Source organism: Pinus tabuliformis, chromosome 5_1 (assembly GCF_031772625.1).
Source record: "Pinus tabuliformis cultivar Carrire ecotype Pingquan chromosome 5_1, CPIR1, whole genome shotgun sequence".
In the NCBI taxonomy this organism is placed as follows: Eukaryota; Viridiplantae; Streptophyta; class Pinopsida; order Pinales; family Pinaceae; genus Pinus; species Pinus tabuliformis.
In genome coordinates this window covers 478,099,065-478,114,188 of record NC_142305.1, presented here as the reverse complement: position 1 = coordinate 478,114,188, position 15,124 = coordinate 478,099,065, and the positions used below count along the sequence as shown (strand labels likewise).

Genomic DNA, 15,124 nt, shown 5'->3' with positions numbered 1-15,124 from the left:
TAGATGGTGGAATTCTCCCCGTAAACCGGTGAGAAAAAAAAAAATGCTGGGAGTATTTGAATTGTTTTTTGATGGTGAAAATGGAATAAATTGCCATTGCTTTGTAAATGTTGGTGTGACAATGAATTAAACCAGTACTTTGCATAGTACCATTTATGCTAGGTGTAATTATTAGGTGGAATTAATTATGCATAATCTATTTGATTGATATGTATAGTTTCAAAGCTAGAGATTTTCCATGACTTTGGAGGATTTTGTCTTGCTCCAAATTCCATGCTTCTAACTTGTTTATATTGTTTAAGATCACGTCCCTATTGTAACTGTGTTTGACACTAGACATATAGGCATGGAGAGGTGAGTTTTACTTTGCCTCATAGGTGGTTGTGTGAAACACACGAGTAACTGTGTTGGACATTGGACATGTAAGCATGACGAGGCTAGATTTTACTTTGCCTTGTAGATGGTTGTATGAAATGTTGTGTTTGTCCAACTATGTGCAAATGATGATCACCCCTCCCCATTTTCTTGTCTTCATATCCTTTGATAGATCATGCGTGCTAATGGGTTGATAAATATATCAACTAGACTAGATTCATACTTTGGTAAATTGTGGTGGTCAAGAGGATTTTAATGACAATTTCTTTTTGACAATGGTAACCTATGAATTATTGTTGACTTTATGTGTTATAAAAACCTTTCCATGAGTAGGAGTCAAGACTCTTACCTTTGGACAAATTTATCTTAAATTAAATTATATTGATAAGCAAGGAGTGGATCACTTTTCTGTGTTAATGATATTGCCTTTGGAAAGTAAAGAAGACCATAAAAACTTCTATTAAATGTTTGCCTCAAAGGGGAGCTTAAATGGTTATTAAACTTTATGTGTAGATAAATGACCTATTTATGAATTGGTTGGGTCATTTAACGAGAACCACCAACACAATGAATCATATTTCTTACTTTAGGATAACCATGTCAACCACAACATGATTTCATATTTCATGTGCATGTTATCCATAAATTGGGGTTGTTATATGTAAGTGCCATATGTACAATTAAGATGGAGTTGGATGTGGAGTAGTTTAGATCATTAAATAAGGTGTTTGGTCATTGACGACTCAAGAATTTTTAGACTCTTGCCTGCAAAAGCTTTTCCTCCCTCTCCTTTGCAGCCTGATAGCTAAATATTAAGCATGTGATGCGTTGATCGTGATCATTCAACCTAGATAACTTTGTGCAAGCTCAAAATACTACAAACCATAATGTGCAAACTATTTCCTTCCACATTCCCCACTCCTCCTATCGACGTTCCTTTGCACCTCTCGGTGCAATTGCTAGTAATTTAACGATTGAAATTCTCTTCGTATGTAGCCATTAGAGAAGGGATGGTGTCGTGTCACTCCCTCGTTCCCTTGCCTAAATCACACATGCATTTTACATTTTTAAATTCTGATTCCCAAGAGATGGATATGGATTTGAGAACATTAGCCTTAGTAGTGACGCTGACATTATCTTCATGATAAATTCCTCTACATTTGTTCGCAATAATTGCGTTGATTTTCCTGGGTTTTATTTTGTCTTGCAAGCTGCCTTTTGTTTTGTTGTATGGACATTTTATTTTGGTTTTTCTGTTGCATATTTGGTTGGTTTCTTACTCATATGTGTGAACTATATATATATATTTTTTTAATTTTTAGGTTGCTATTTTTTTTTGGTTCACTTTTTTTTTTTTTGAATTTCTTATGATTTCGATATTTCTGAGGGATGGGTTTGTATACTATATATATTTGCACTTGTTTAACACATACATGTTTATATTCGTGCCACACTTACAAGGATATTGCATTGAGTTTTTGGTTAAATCCATATTAGTTTGGGTTTCACCAAAAACAATTGCAAAGTTTCCATAGTTTAACTTTCTACATTGAAATTTAGTATTATTTGACAAATTTTTAATTTATTTTTTGCATTTGTTTAACATATAAATGTTTATTAAAGAAAGGATATCATTACATGTAATTAGGTATCTATACTCAGTTGATTATGGGCTGGACACTAGAGGGAGCAATTCTTGAGGACAATACTCAACATTTAGATAAAGAAGATTAATTTTTGTTGTTGTCTTTATTTCAATTCACGTTGTGTTAAATGGGAAGGAGGGTTGGGTAATTTGAATATTTGGGGTTAATAATTATTCATTTCTTTGTAGTGATTTTTGTTTATAGATTTGTTGTGCTTCAGAGTTTTTGGAAGTGCTACTATATTGTGGTGTAATGACATGTGAAGGAGGGGAGTTATGGTTGATCTCCATGGAATTCTCTCCATGAGTGAGGTTATAGGTGTGTTAGCTTCTGGCCTAATTCATGTGGCCTATAAAGGTACACAATTTTCACAATTTTCTTTTTCTTCCTTATCATATTTTCTAACATGTTTGTAATTGATGGGAATCTTAGCTTTCTTAGTTCTGGTTTCTACTTCAATGCTTTGCTAATGGAGTGGGCATCTGAGCTTTTTTGGTACTATACAAGTATGTGGGTTTTTCTTCTATCCTTTTTTATTTACTTTTTTTTTCCATATATTCATACGTGGTGGATGGATAGAATGGACATCTGATCCTTTTTGGGTTTGGTTGTTGCTTCAATGCTTTGCTAAATGTTGAAGTAGAGGTAATGGGGAGCAATTAGTAGACTACAAAGGGCATCATATTTGTGCCTAGGAAATTTATTCTCATGGTTGCAGATCAAGTTGTTGGAGTCAATATGATAGTGTTGAGGAGGTCCCACTAGGGCTCTTGAAATTAAAACTACATATAAAAGGGTGTAAGGGTTTAGAACAAAGGGAAGCCAATAAGTATCCCACTTTCAATGGAAAATGTGAATTGAAGAGGGAACTTCATCATAGGGTCTTAGACTTCCCTGATTTTGATTAATTGCTATCACTAGATTAAGGATTCACTTAGGTAAAAAATAACGGTTGTTTATAGAATTATATTATATAATAATTCCTAACAATGAACACCTTTTTGTTTTTCTGGGCTTCTCACTTCATAAGATTACAACTACACAAAGCATAGATATAAATGTGAAATACAATAATTATATATTTAAACAATAACAACTCTCTGATTTGATCTCGTGTCAGAATTTGAGATGAGGATGACACCCTTGTCTGGACCCATGCGATGTCTGGATAATGTACTCCCAAGTTGGGCTATCTTTTCATCAGTGAAGATAGGAATTCGAACAACGACCTCTAGTGGGCAACAAAAATATGGAAACTATCTTGTCCAGAAAATGTCAAATTATTCCTTTAGTGTGTTTAAAAAAAAAGTTCTTGCTGGGGACAATTTGCAAAAAAAGGGAATTTTCAGCCCTTGTTGGTGCTTTTTGTGTAAAAATGAGGATGAATCGGTGGATCACATTTTTCTTAATTGTCCTTTCTTAGGGTTTGTATGGGCTCGAATCGAATCCTTCCTTCCTAGTATCAGAGAATGGCAGGGACCCTCTATCAATGAACCATGACAGTCCTCATGGCAAGAGGAATCCCCCCTATCATTTGGGGAATATGGCTTGCAAGAAATGGCAATATTTTCCAAGATAAAAATGTTTCACTGGATATCACTATAGCACTAGTATTGAGCATATTTGATCTCATTAAGTACTTGACCTCTCATCAATCTTTTTGCCAAATCTCTGAAGAACAAATTGATAGATCCTCCCCTTAGGCTTTTTCTGATGGGGCCTCTCTTCCTGATGGAAAATGCAGAGGTGGAGCCATTCTACACTTAAATGATCAACATTATTTTCTTATTCAGAGTTGCCTCGGTCAAGGAACAAACAATTTTGTGAAGCTTTACAACTTTAAACTCCTTCTCACTTTTGCTATAGAATGAGGATGTTAAAGATTGCAGATTTTCGGTGATTCTATGCTCATTATCAATTGGTTCAACAATATTCAAAGATGTCATGTGCTCACACTATAACTACTATTTGATGAAGTTATATTCTAAAAATGTTTTTGAGGATATTATTGCTTGCCACATCTACAAGGAACACAAATCATGGGAAAAAACTCTATCCAAGGCTGGAGCACACATGGACTTGGATTCTTGGCAAGTTACTAAGAAGATAAGCAACGAGTCCTTTCTGCTCCCTCTCAAGGCCTTTCTAACCGCCCCTCGCCGACCTAGCAACAACAATTGCAAATCTCCATGTTTTTTGATTCATAGTTTTTTCTTATGCACAAGTATGGACTCGCTTTTAGAATATGTTTTTGATGGACAACAATCACTATATCTATTCCTGTAAACATTATTTATTATCATTTTTTAAAACATTCTGCTATGTATTGAAGCTGATATACGACTAGCCTATGAGAGTAAGTATATCTGTTTTAGAAAGGACATTTTTTCCTCTCCTTTTCTCCGTTTCTCATGGCTTTTGACAACTAGCTTTCAATGGATCACTGAAAACACATTGTACATACATATAATGTAATTTTCACTATCTTAATGGAAATTACAAATTTTTCCCTTTGGAAAAAATATTCGAACAATAAAAAAATAAAATTAATTCAAACAAAACCTAATATTATGATCTTAGCTAAAGTAGTTTAAACAGTGAATATGTTTTAGTGATACTGTTTTTCATATATTCCTAGAATTGAATATGATGAGTTTGTTTTAAATTTAATATAAACAAGAAATGCGTTGCGATATAGGACAATAGATATAGATGCGAAAGACAACAATTACACATTCAAATATTAAAATTAGAATTAATTCAAACTTGGCTTAATATCATGATCTCACCCAGAGTAGCTTAAATAGTGAATATATGTTTGAGATGCTTTACCTTTTTCCTATATTCCTAGAATTGAAAGATGATGGGTTTAGTTAAATTTAATATAGATGAGGAAGGAATTGTCACGATATAAGACCATAGGTATAGATGTGAAAGACATCAATTAAATACTCAAATGATAAAATTTAAAATGAATTTTATTTAGTAATATTTGAGGTATTTTTACCATTGAAATTTGATGAGTTTTGTTTAAATTTAATGTAGATGAGGAAAAAACTACATTTATATAAAACAATAGATATAGATGTGAATGATAATAATAATAGAAGTGTAAGTAGCACTGGCTTGGTGTTTTGGGAGTTCTATTTACATGGGAAATTATTTACATAGAGAAATTATTATGAAATTTGAAATTATAATTAATAGTTAATAATTATTGTATATAAATATAAATTTTTAAGAAATTTGTAATAATATATTAAATTTAACAATTTGATTAATTAGATATAAATATATTAAATTATTTTTAAAAAATAATAAATTTTAATATATAATATTTAACTATATAAATTTTGCAATTTTTTTTTATCAAACTTAAATAACAAATACAATATCTATTACTTTATAACAGAAAAATAATAATAAAAATAAAAAATAATTCAAACTTAATTTAATATTATAATTTCAATTAAAATTATAATTATATCTATATCTATATATATATATATATATATATATATATATATATAATTTTAATTTTTAATTTTTTTCTATTTCTTTCCTTCCGGATACCAACCTTTTTCTACATTCCTAAAACTAAAATCAAATCAAATAAGTTTGATTAAATTTAATGTGGATGAAGGAGGTATTGTCGCAATATAAAACCATAGACATAGATGTGTATATATATATATATATATATATATATATATATATATATATATATATATATATATATATATATATATATATATATATATATATATATATATATATATAATTTTATTTTTTATTTTTTTTCTATTTCTTTCCTTCCCGATAACAACCTTTTTCTACATTCCTAAAATTAAAATCAAATCAAATAAGTTTGATTTAAATTTAATGTGGATGAAGGAGGAATTGTTGCAATATAAAACCATAGACATAGATGTGAAATATTTTTTTTTCTACGTAAAACTATATCTATTATATTAACAGGGAGATAGTAAATTTACATCATGACCGTAGTCAAGCACTCTGCTCCTGCAGGAGGCAGTTCTGTCCAAAACAAGCACATTTGAAAATTGTCTAATTTTGTTTCCCACGCAGGGGAATGATCTCTGAAACATAAGACAATTCAAAAACTCAAAAAAAGAATTGAGGGATACCAAAATCCCATAACCGAGTCGCCTTACAACCGTGCCCAGTGGTGAGGGGCATCCTACCAGAAAAAGAAGCGTGGGTGGCATTGCTATTCATCAATGGGCTCTTCAATAATTCGACACCAGCCCATATCAGGTAGTTCCTCTGTCTGAGTCACATTCTGAGCTTCAGGACCCAGATCTACCATCATCGCCTCCTGTGCTCTGCCCCTTTGTTCGTTTGTTTCCCGCTGAGGGGTATTTTCCGCAGCCAGCTGAAATGATGAAGAGGGGTCCGGGATTGCCCTTGAATTTCCTGCCTGAGTCCTTAAATCATCAGCTAGACTTTCCTCCTGAAAAACCACTGTAAAATAGGCTGTGATCCTGGGCCTGTTTAGAGCGCTGTCAAAGGTGAATATGGTAGAACCAGAGGTAGGGATAGGTCCGGGCCGAGAGTTAGAGGCGCGAGATCTTCCTCTTCTGCTGCGAGAAGAAAGCCCGTGCCTCGGAGGATGATTCAAGTCGCTGGAGGATGAATCCGTTGGGGCTCTTCTCGGCTGCCCCCTGCGGCTACCCATTCTTGGTCTCAATCGAGGCATCCTGCAGTTGACGGTGGCCCAGGTCCAGGATTGTAGCTGTAGAGCAATACCTTGGATGCGGCGTTGCCTGCTAATTGAGCCTCCTCTGCCGAGTTTGGGCTTTTCCTTTTGGTGTGCCAAATCCCTGCGCGTGTGCGAGACCCAAGACCAAACAAAGAGATCAGTTGCCAAGAAATGTGAATGAGAGGGCCAATTTGCAATACCTGAGTGATACTCGGGGAGGAGAATAACCAGCCTCGCAAGGAAGGCCAAGACCATCAGCGCCGGGATCCAATTCCCCTCATTCTCCCTGAATTTCTTTGCATGATCGAAGGTATGCTGGCGGAGTGGCAGAGCCACCGAAATGTCCATCTTCCTCGGCCTTTCTCTGGCTTTAACGTTCCCAGCCTTGTCTCGGGAGTCTCCTCCCATTACTGCTCCCTTGATGGCTTGGGCTCTCCGCTGCATGCTGGTGCGTGCGAGTCTTAACTCCCTCACTGCAGGCCTGGTGTTCCGATGGCCTTGCGTATCCTGAAAACCGTTCATGCGATTGTGCCGTGCGCCGGGTGTCCTAACCACTCCACTGTTCTTGTACTGGTCGGGCAAGTGGCATCCTGCCCTGCCCATCCCCTGTCCCATCAACTTATTTCTCATTGCAATCACCCTTATCCGGGGGACATAGATGTGAAATATTACAAACACATATTCATATATAAAAATAAAAAATAATTCAAACTTGGCCTAATATTATGATCTTAGCGGGAGTATTTTAAATAGTTAATATATTTTTGAGATGCTTTACCTTTTTCGTATATTCCTATAATTGAAATCTGATCCGATGGCGGTTTAAATTTAATGTAGATGAGGAAGGAATTGTCGTGATATAGGGTCAATTGGTTTTAAATCAATTGAGATGTAATTAACACTACACCTTAGGTGGATTGGTTTTTAAATACAATAAAAAAACCAATAAATAGGTAAAGAAGTGGTGTGTGACATTGATTCTTTTATTGTTTTCGCAAATTGAAAGCTCTATTTAAAAAAAAAATGTAATGGTTAATTATACAAGAAACAACAAAAATAAATTATTCATTGTTTTCTTGTTTCACTTTACAAATTTACTATATTATAACAATAAAAGTTATTGTATATTATATTTGCGTTATAATGTGTTTTTCTTTGAAAATAATTTTCCTAATTGCTATTAGTAAACCATCTATTCTATATGTTAGACCATTAAAAAATTTTCAGCCTTTGGATGATATTGGGTGGAAGTTATTATTCGATAACTGACCTTGAAAGTCGAACAGGGTTTATATGTGCCTGTTGCGTTTGGCATGCCATCACAACCACTCTGCAAATTTACTCTCTCCATCGTATTCGTCTTCTGTCCATTTTCCTCTTCGCCCAAAGGTCCATTTGAATGGTGACAGGAGCACTTAAGTCTCTCAGAAAATTGCATGGAGATGGATTGCAGATCTTCTATTCAAACACCCTGGATTATCACTGGTGCGCTCAAAGGTTGTTCTGGTATGTTCTATACTTTTGGATAACCTCAAAGTGCTTCATATATGATATAATTTAGCGATCCTCTTTGATTTATTTATTTATTTGTCTGTGTTTGTGGTTACAGTTCGTTCAGGGCATTGAAGAGACCGTGGGGTTTGGAAAAGGAGCTAACAGACTGTACGCGACCATCGATCTGGAGAAAGCTTTTGTGGGTTGAAATCGGATCATCCGTGACAAACCCAAGAACCCATGATGGTATGAGTCCTTTCACATTTACCGTGCTCACCAAGCTGGCAATGTAGTTTTTAGTGTTAAAGATGATAACCCAATTGGGGTAACGGTGGTTGGAAGAGCCTATGTACCTGTGAAGGATCTCTTAGATGGCAAAGAGTTCGAAGATCATTGTCGTTGGCAACCCTCTTCTTGGAGGTGGTTCAGAGTAGAGGAGGATCATGAGCTTTGTTGGAGGGATCGATCTGTGTGATGGAAGGTATGATACCCAATTCCATTCTTTGCTTAGGACTTTGGATTCTTTTCATCACAATGATTTCGATCAGCCGAATTTCCCTGGTGGGGTGATTGATAAAGGAGGGCCTAGAGAGCCCTGGCATGATATTCATTCCAAGCTGGAAGGGCTTGTTGCTTGGGATGTGCTTTATAACCTTGAGCAGAGGTGGAGGAAGCAAGGTCATAAGGATTTGCTAAGTATTTATGGAGATATGAATTTATTTTGATTATGGATTTATTATCTAGCCAACCAACAACTTATGTAGGGTCAAGAAGCCCAAACGTCATGTCTATTCAACCTATATGTTCTAGTATAAATAGAAGAGGATTTGAATTCATTTTGACACTCTTCATGTGATCTTTTCTCCACGTCTGTCTTTTTGGAGAAGGAGAAAACGCTAAGAGTATTTGCTATGATGCCCTAGTCGCAGTAGCATAATGATCTAGATCTAAACACTGTTATGGAAGAAACCTTAGAAGCTGTCACTAAATACACAACAACAGGAAGGCTCAATATTTCATAACGCAGTCCAAGAAGAAACCTACATTGCCTTACAAATGTGGCAGCGTGTAATCTGGGCAGCCATGGCATTATGGTGAAATGCAGTTATGGTGAACGCAATGGCATTATGGTGAAACACAGTCATGGTGAACGTTGTGGCATTATGGTGAAACACAGTCCTGGCAATGTCTAGATTGAAGCAGCAGTCAACATGATGAAAATGCCGCAGATAGCGTAGGCCTATTCATGGTGAGACCTATACGCTGTGCATGGAATCATATGTATGCAAATGTTGTTCATATATCAAACACTGTCCATGTTATATATCTATAAGCTATTCATGTTCATTTATACACAGTCATATGAATATGGAACCACGTTATATGAAACCACGTATATATACGCAATATGGAACCATGCTATACGCAGTCCATACAACGCACAACACTACCACGCAGTCCACATATACGCTGGGCATTATGTATATACGCTGGGCATTATGTATATACGTTGGAAATATATACGCTAGGCAATATGTATATACGTTTGAAATATATACGCTGGGAATTCATATAATATACCACGCAGTCATACATAGTCATGGGACTGTTATCACTAAAAAAAATTTCAAAAAAAAAAAAAAATTTGGACAACTTGTACGGTTTCAAAGTTGTAAGTCAGTCTTGGTCAAGTCATTTCTATTGTTTTATTTAAGGAGCCTAAAACATAGGTTAAAGTTTTTTTCCCTTTGTTAAATATGGCCAACAATCTTGTTTTACACACCATTGGTCCCACATTTATTCAAAGTGTCATGGGTTAAGGCTGTTTCAAAAATTACATGCACTACGAAATCAACTAAGAGTTTTCGTAGCGCAAACTCACAAAAACACACTATGTGCGCTACGAAAACAGGGATTCGTAACTAGGAGATTTCGTAGTGCAAAACATAGAATTTGCACCGGCTGCGCTACGAAATCGGGGATTCCTGCCATATATTGTCTAGCTGTCTTTTTCATCAAAATCTATTAATGTTTCAACACCACGTGTCAGTTCTTGAACCATGCCTATCACATGTAGCCGTTCCTTATCATCATTAGATTCGTTAGATGTCTTGTATGCATTCTTTCAAATTTCAAAAAAGTAAGGTGAGGTGTGTTAGTCTTGTTTTTTCCCATGTTCCTTTCATGCATAAGAAGACAATTGGCAAGCTTAAGGACGGAACTCATCAGAATTTTTTTGAAAACTCAAGAGAGGTAGCTCTTAGTTTCAAATTCAAGCGAGGCAGTGTTCAAACCAATACAGTGCAGGTTTATCTTCAAGTTTCCTTGCAGGGATTTCATAGACATGTCTGAAGAAAGGAAAAATCACAGATCAGGCCGATGTCTTAGACCTGAGCCTGAAGGCTTAGATGTTCTCACGAGGAATAGAGAGGTTGAAGAAGCATTCAAACAGTTAGGCTGCTGTAGGTTTCGTGAAAAACTCCAGGGATTTTGCCTTTAATTTCACCGGTTTGTACTCAAAAGTTGGAGTGCTAGAAATACCAATGTTTCCTGAAGACATATCTGCAGTCACATAAGAAAAAGGTTCAGATCAAGGAAGAGGTACAAGAGCAGTCTATTGATAAAATAGTCAAAAGAAGAGTAACCAGAAGTCAATTAGCCAAGGAAAAGGGGAAGACAGTGATTGTTGATGAAAGCCCAGCTTCAAAGGGAAGTTTGAACGACCTCCTCCACACCATCTACATAGAAGAGACTCCTCTGGTCCAAGCAGAGCTATTTGAAGCCAACAAGAACAAAACCAAAGGAGTTAAATCTTCCAAAAAGCTTCAATTTGATGACCAGATCTCAGAGTTTGTTTTCAAGCCAAGAAGGCCTGTGACTAGGCATTTAAGAAGGTTACAAGAGGCAGAGCCAGAGGTAAGTGAGATAGATTGAGGACCTGCAAATTCAGTTAAGCAAGCCTGAAGGATATACTCAGCTAAGAAAAACTACATAGCAGGTAAGGTTAAATCCTAAAGTTTTGATGTGAATCACCTTTTGAAGTTTTCCTTGAAGAATGGTGCCTCTACATTTAGTTTTGAACAGCTTCAAGGCAAATGAAAAGGACATGTCAAGATAAAGAAACTCAAGGCAGTCAAATTTTGGTAAAAAACTGTGTTTTTGTGATTACACAGCAGTTTCGTAGTGCGCTACGAAACTGCTGAAGATGATGCCTAATACATAGCAGTTTCGTAGCGTGCTACAAAACTGTTGTAGCTGCATATTTTGATGAAGTTGACCAATTTTGAGGGACAAAAGGGAAACCTTTTTTGAAAAGGAGTTTCTGAAGAAAGATCATTTACACAATACAAGCATCTAGCAAGGGCAAAACGAGCAAAGGAAAAGCATATATGAGCCATAAGCCATTTGTTATAAAAGTGATCACAACTAGTATTGTTCATCATACTTCAGGCAGCATTAAAGAGGTTTTATCTTCATACAGGTGCATGGGCAAGGTCTACAGTGCATGAAAAACATGATAGTCCAAAACATTTTTGTGTAATCAAAGAAGAAAAACAGGGATAATTGATTTCGAATATCCTTGTGGAGACCAAAAGCAGAAAAACAGGGATAGTTTCCTACTTTCCAGGAGCAGTTAAGAGATGAGACATTAAGGGCCAGCAAGCAGTTTCAAACATCCACCAAAGCTAAACTGAAGAAGGCCATTTGTCAGAGAACGAATTTGGATTGTATTTAATGCTACTACCAACATGATGAAGAGTTAGAATCCTAATTGTTCTAAGTCTTTAAACTACTAGTTAGCAGTCAGTTGCATTTATTAGTTAGTTTTAAGTATTAATAGGTGTCATCATAGGAAGAATTCGAGTTCCCCTCATGTTGAGGGAGGAATATCAGTTATGTAAAGAGCTCTATATATAGGAGAAGAGCTAATGTACAAAGGGTTGGAAATTTTCAGAGAAACACTCATATTGTGTGATTGTAGAATATTATGTTTTTATGAATACAGACTTTGGCTTTACTTCTCAGGATTCAGAAAGAGTTCAATGGTGCTTGTTTTATGTTTGTCCTTACTTCCTTATTTGCAGTAGTATGAGTGTATGATACTTAGAACTCATTGACATGCTCTAACTTCCTTCATACATTCATAGACTGTGTTTCCTACTTATCTCTATGTGTTAACTGATATATTGAACTTTTGATGCCCTGACTTCCATGTTCAACTGATACTGTTGTCATACTAAGCTTTTCTGACTCCATAAGCCCAATGGATGTTTATTGATTGTGTTTCAACCACTTACACTTCTTCATTTGTTTAATAGAGTTAGCCATCTAATCCATTATCAATATCATTAATCCTTTGAGAGAGCCCTCTTAGGTTGAGGAGGCTAAGCCTTAGCCAAAAGTTGGTTTGAAACAGTTACTCAAGGTCTACCTGATCAACAGCCTATCAGGGGTGGATTTGGTGATAACATTTTGGTGCGTCTGCCAGGAGGCTGAAGTCTATTCATTCCCGAAATTAAGAGGCTGAACTTCTGAAGGTAGCAGGAGCTCAAACATCGTTTTGAGGCTGCAAAACTACCTTGGCGACTCCACACATCGAATAAAAAATTGGAAGGTGACTCCACTGCTAGAAGATCAGTAGCTTGATGAAGTTCCAAGATGAGTTCCACTGCAAGAATGAATGCCAGGTATGCTCCTATGAATTAGTCTCATATCACTGGTTTTCCAAATCCTATGCCAAAGGTTGATTGGTTAGAGGATCATCCAATATTCAAAGATGAAAAGAAAGACAATGCTGCTCTTCATTTGATTAGGTTTCATATGCATGTACGCAGTCTTAAGGTTCAGTTCCCTGAAGATTGTCTCATGAGGATGTTTATGACCACTTTAGAAGGAAAAACATGGTCTTGGTATAAAATTTTGGAAAATGGTTCAATATATTTGCTTGCTAATTTTCATGATGAATTCTATGAGATGTATAAAGAATGTCATTCCTCCTTGTTGTTGGTCCAAGATTGTTGTAAACATTCTTTGAGCCTTATTCAATATTTGGAGGATTGTTATGATGATGATGAATTTATGGATGAAGAAATTTTAGAGGCTCTTCATAACAATACATTTCAACACCAATAAGAAAGGATAACATTCCACGAAATGCAGCATGAAGATCAGCAAGAGTATACCTATGAAAATCATCTTACATCCTCTAAGATTGATGGACAGATGCAACAAACTTGCCAGTCTTTTGATCATGAAGAGTATGAAATTGATTGCAAACACCAAGAAGAAATACTGGAAGAAATGTTTTATAACCCTCAAGCGGAGGAAAAGGTTGTTCAATTTTGTAATTCCTTGCAGCAACTTACATCAATGAATGATCATAATAAGGAGGAAAATTACATTGTTTGTGGGAATCATTCAAAAAAGCAATTGGATAGCATATCAAATAAATGTTGTGTGACTAAAGATCAGTTGTTAGAAGTAAAAGGATGTTATGAGGATCATCAAGCTGATCATGTATTCTAGGATCCTATAGCTGACTACATGGAAAAGATTTACTATTCAGGCTTCCAGTTATATTTTCATCTTGAAGAACAGTTACACCTCATGCTGCCTTAGTTATTTCAGTATCTGGTTTATTTTTGCTTCAAGCACAGTCAAGAGATTCAAGTGTCAAGTCAGATCAATGACTGGCTTCATTGGAAGTTTCATGTTCCTTGAGCTACAAGTGGAAATTGCAGCTAGTAGGTAGGTAGGAAAATGCAAATAAGCTCAAAGTTGACTGAGCATTTTTCAGTAGATATAGATTTCTTTCTCCTACAGTGATCATCAAGCTTAAGCCCGAGGTGAAGGCCCAAGAAAGCTTAAAGGGGATGCTTGTCAAATAAAGTTATGATAAGAGGATAAAGCACTGGACCTACGAGTTCTTAGTGTACCACAAGGGCACACTATCCCAAGTGGAGCTGCTGTTATCACTAAAAAAAATTTCAAAAAAAAAATAAATTTGGACAACTTGTATGGTTTCAAAGTTGTAAGTCAGTCTTGGTCAAGTCATTTCTATTGCTTTATTTAAGGAGTCTAAAACATAGGATAAAGTTTTGTTCCCTTTGTTAAATATGGCCAACAATCTTGTTTTACACACCATTGGTCCCACATTTATTCAAAGTTTCATGGGTTAAGGCTGTTTCAAAAATTACATGCACTACGAAATCAACTAGGAGTTTTCATAGCACAAACTCACAAAAACACACTATGTGCGCTATGAAAACAGGGATTCGTAACTAGGAGATTTCGTAGCGCAAAACACATAATTTGCACTAGCTGCGCTACGAAATCGAGGATTCCTGCCAGATATTGTCTAGCTGTCTTTTTCATCAAAATCTGTTAATGTTTCAACATCACGTGTCAGTCCTTGAACCATGCCTATCACATGTAGCCATTCCTTCTCATCATTAGATTCGTTACATGTCTTGTACGCATTCCTTCAAATTTCAAAAAAGTAAGGTGAGGTGTGTTAGTGTTGTTTTTTCCCATGTTCCTTTCATGCACAAGAAGACAATTGGCAAGCTTAAGAATGGAACTCATCAGAATTTTTTTGAAAACTCAAGCGAGGCAGCTCTTAGTTTCAAATTCAAGCGAGGCAGTGTTCAAACCAATACGGTGCAGGTTTATCTTCAAGTTTCCTTGCAGGGATTTCATAGACATGTCTGAAGAAAGGAAAAATCACAGATCAGGCCGATGTCTTAGACTTGAGCCTGAAGGCTTAGATGTTCTCACGAGGAATAGAGAGGTTGAAGAAGCATTCAAACAGGTAGGCTGCTATAGGTTTTGTGAAAAACTCCAAGGAGGTCACAGTCAAATAACCAAGGATTTTGCCTTTAATTTC

At 35.9% G+C, this 15,124-nt stretch overlaps 1 long non-coding RNA gene across 2 annotated transcripts; it reads left to right on the top strand.

The window, feature by feature from the left end:
- Positions 1-7,999: 7,999 nt before the first annotated feature.
- LOC149165583 (uncharacterized) lies at positions 8,000-8,724 on the top strand. 2 transcript variants are annotated; one of them, XR_016260339.1, is made up of 2 exons: positions 8,000-8,241; positions 8,354-8,724. It is a non-coding gene; the product is annotated as an uncharacterized LOC149165583 (long non-coding RNA). The 2 variants fall into 2 exon arrangements; XR_016260338.1 differs by having other exon boundaries at positions 8,000-8,250.
- Positions 8,725-15,124: the final 6,400 nt, after the last annotated feature.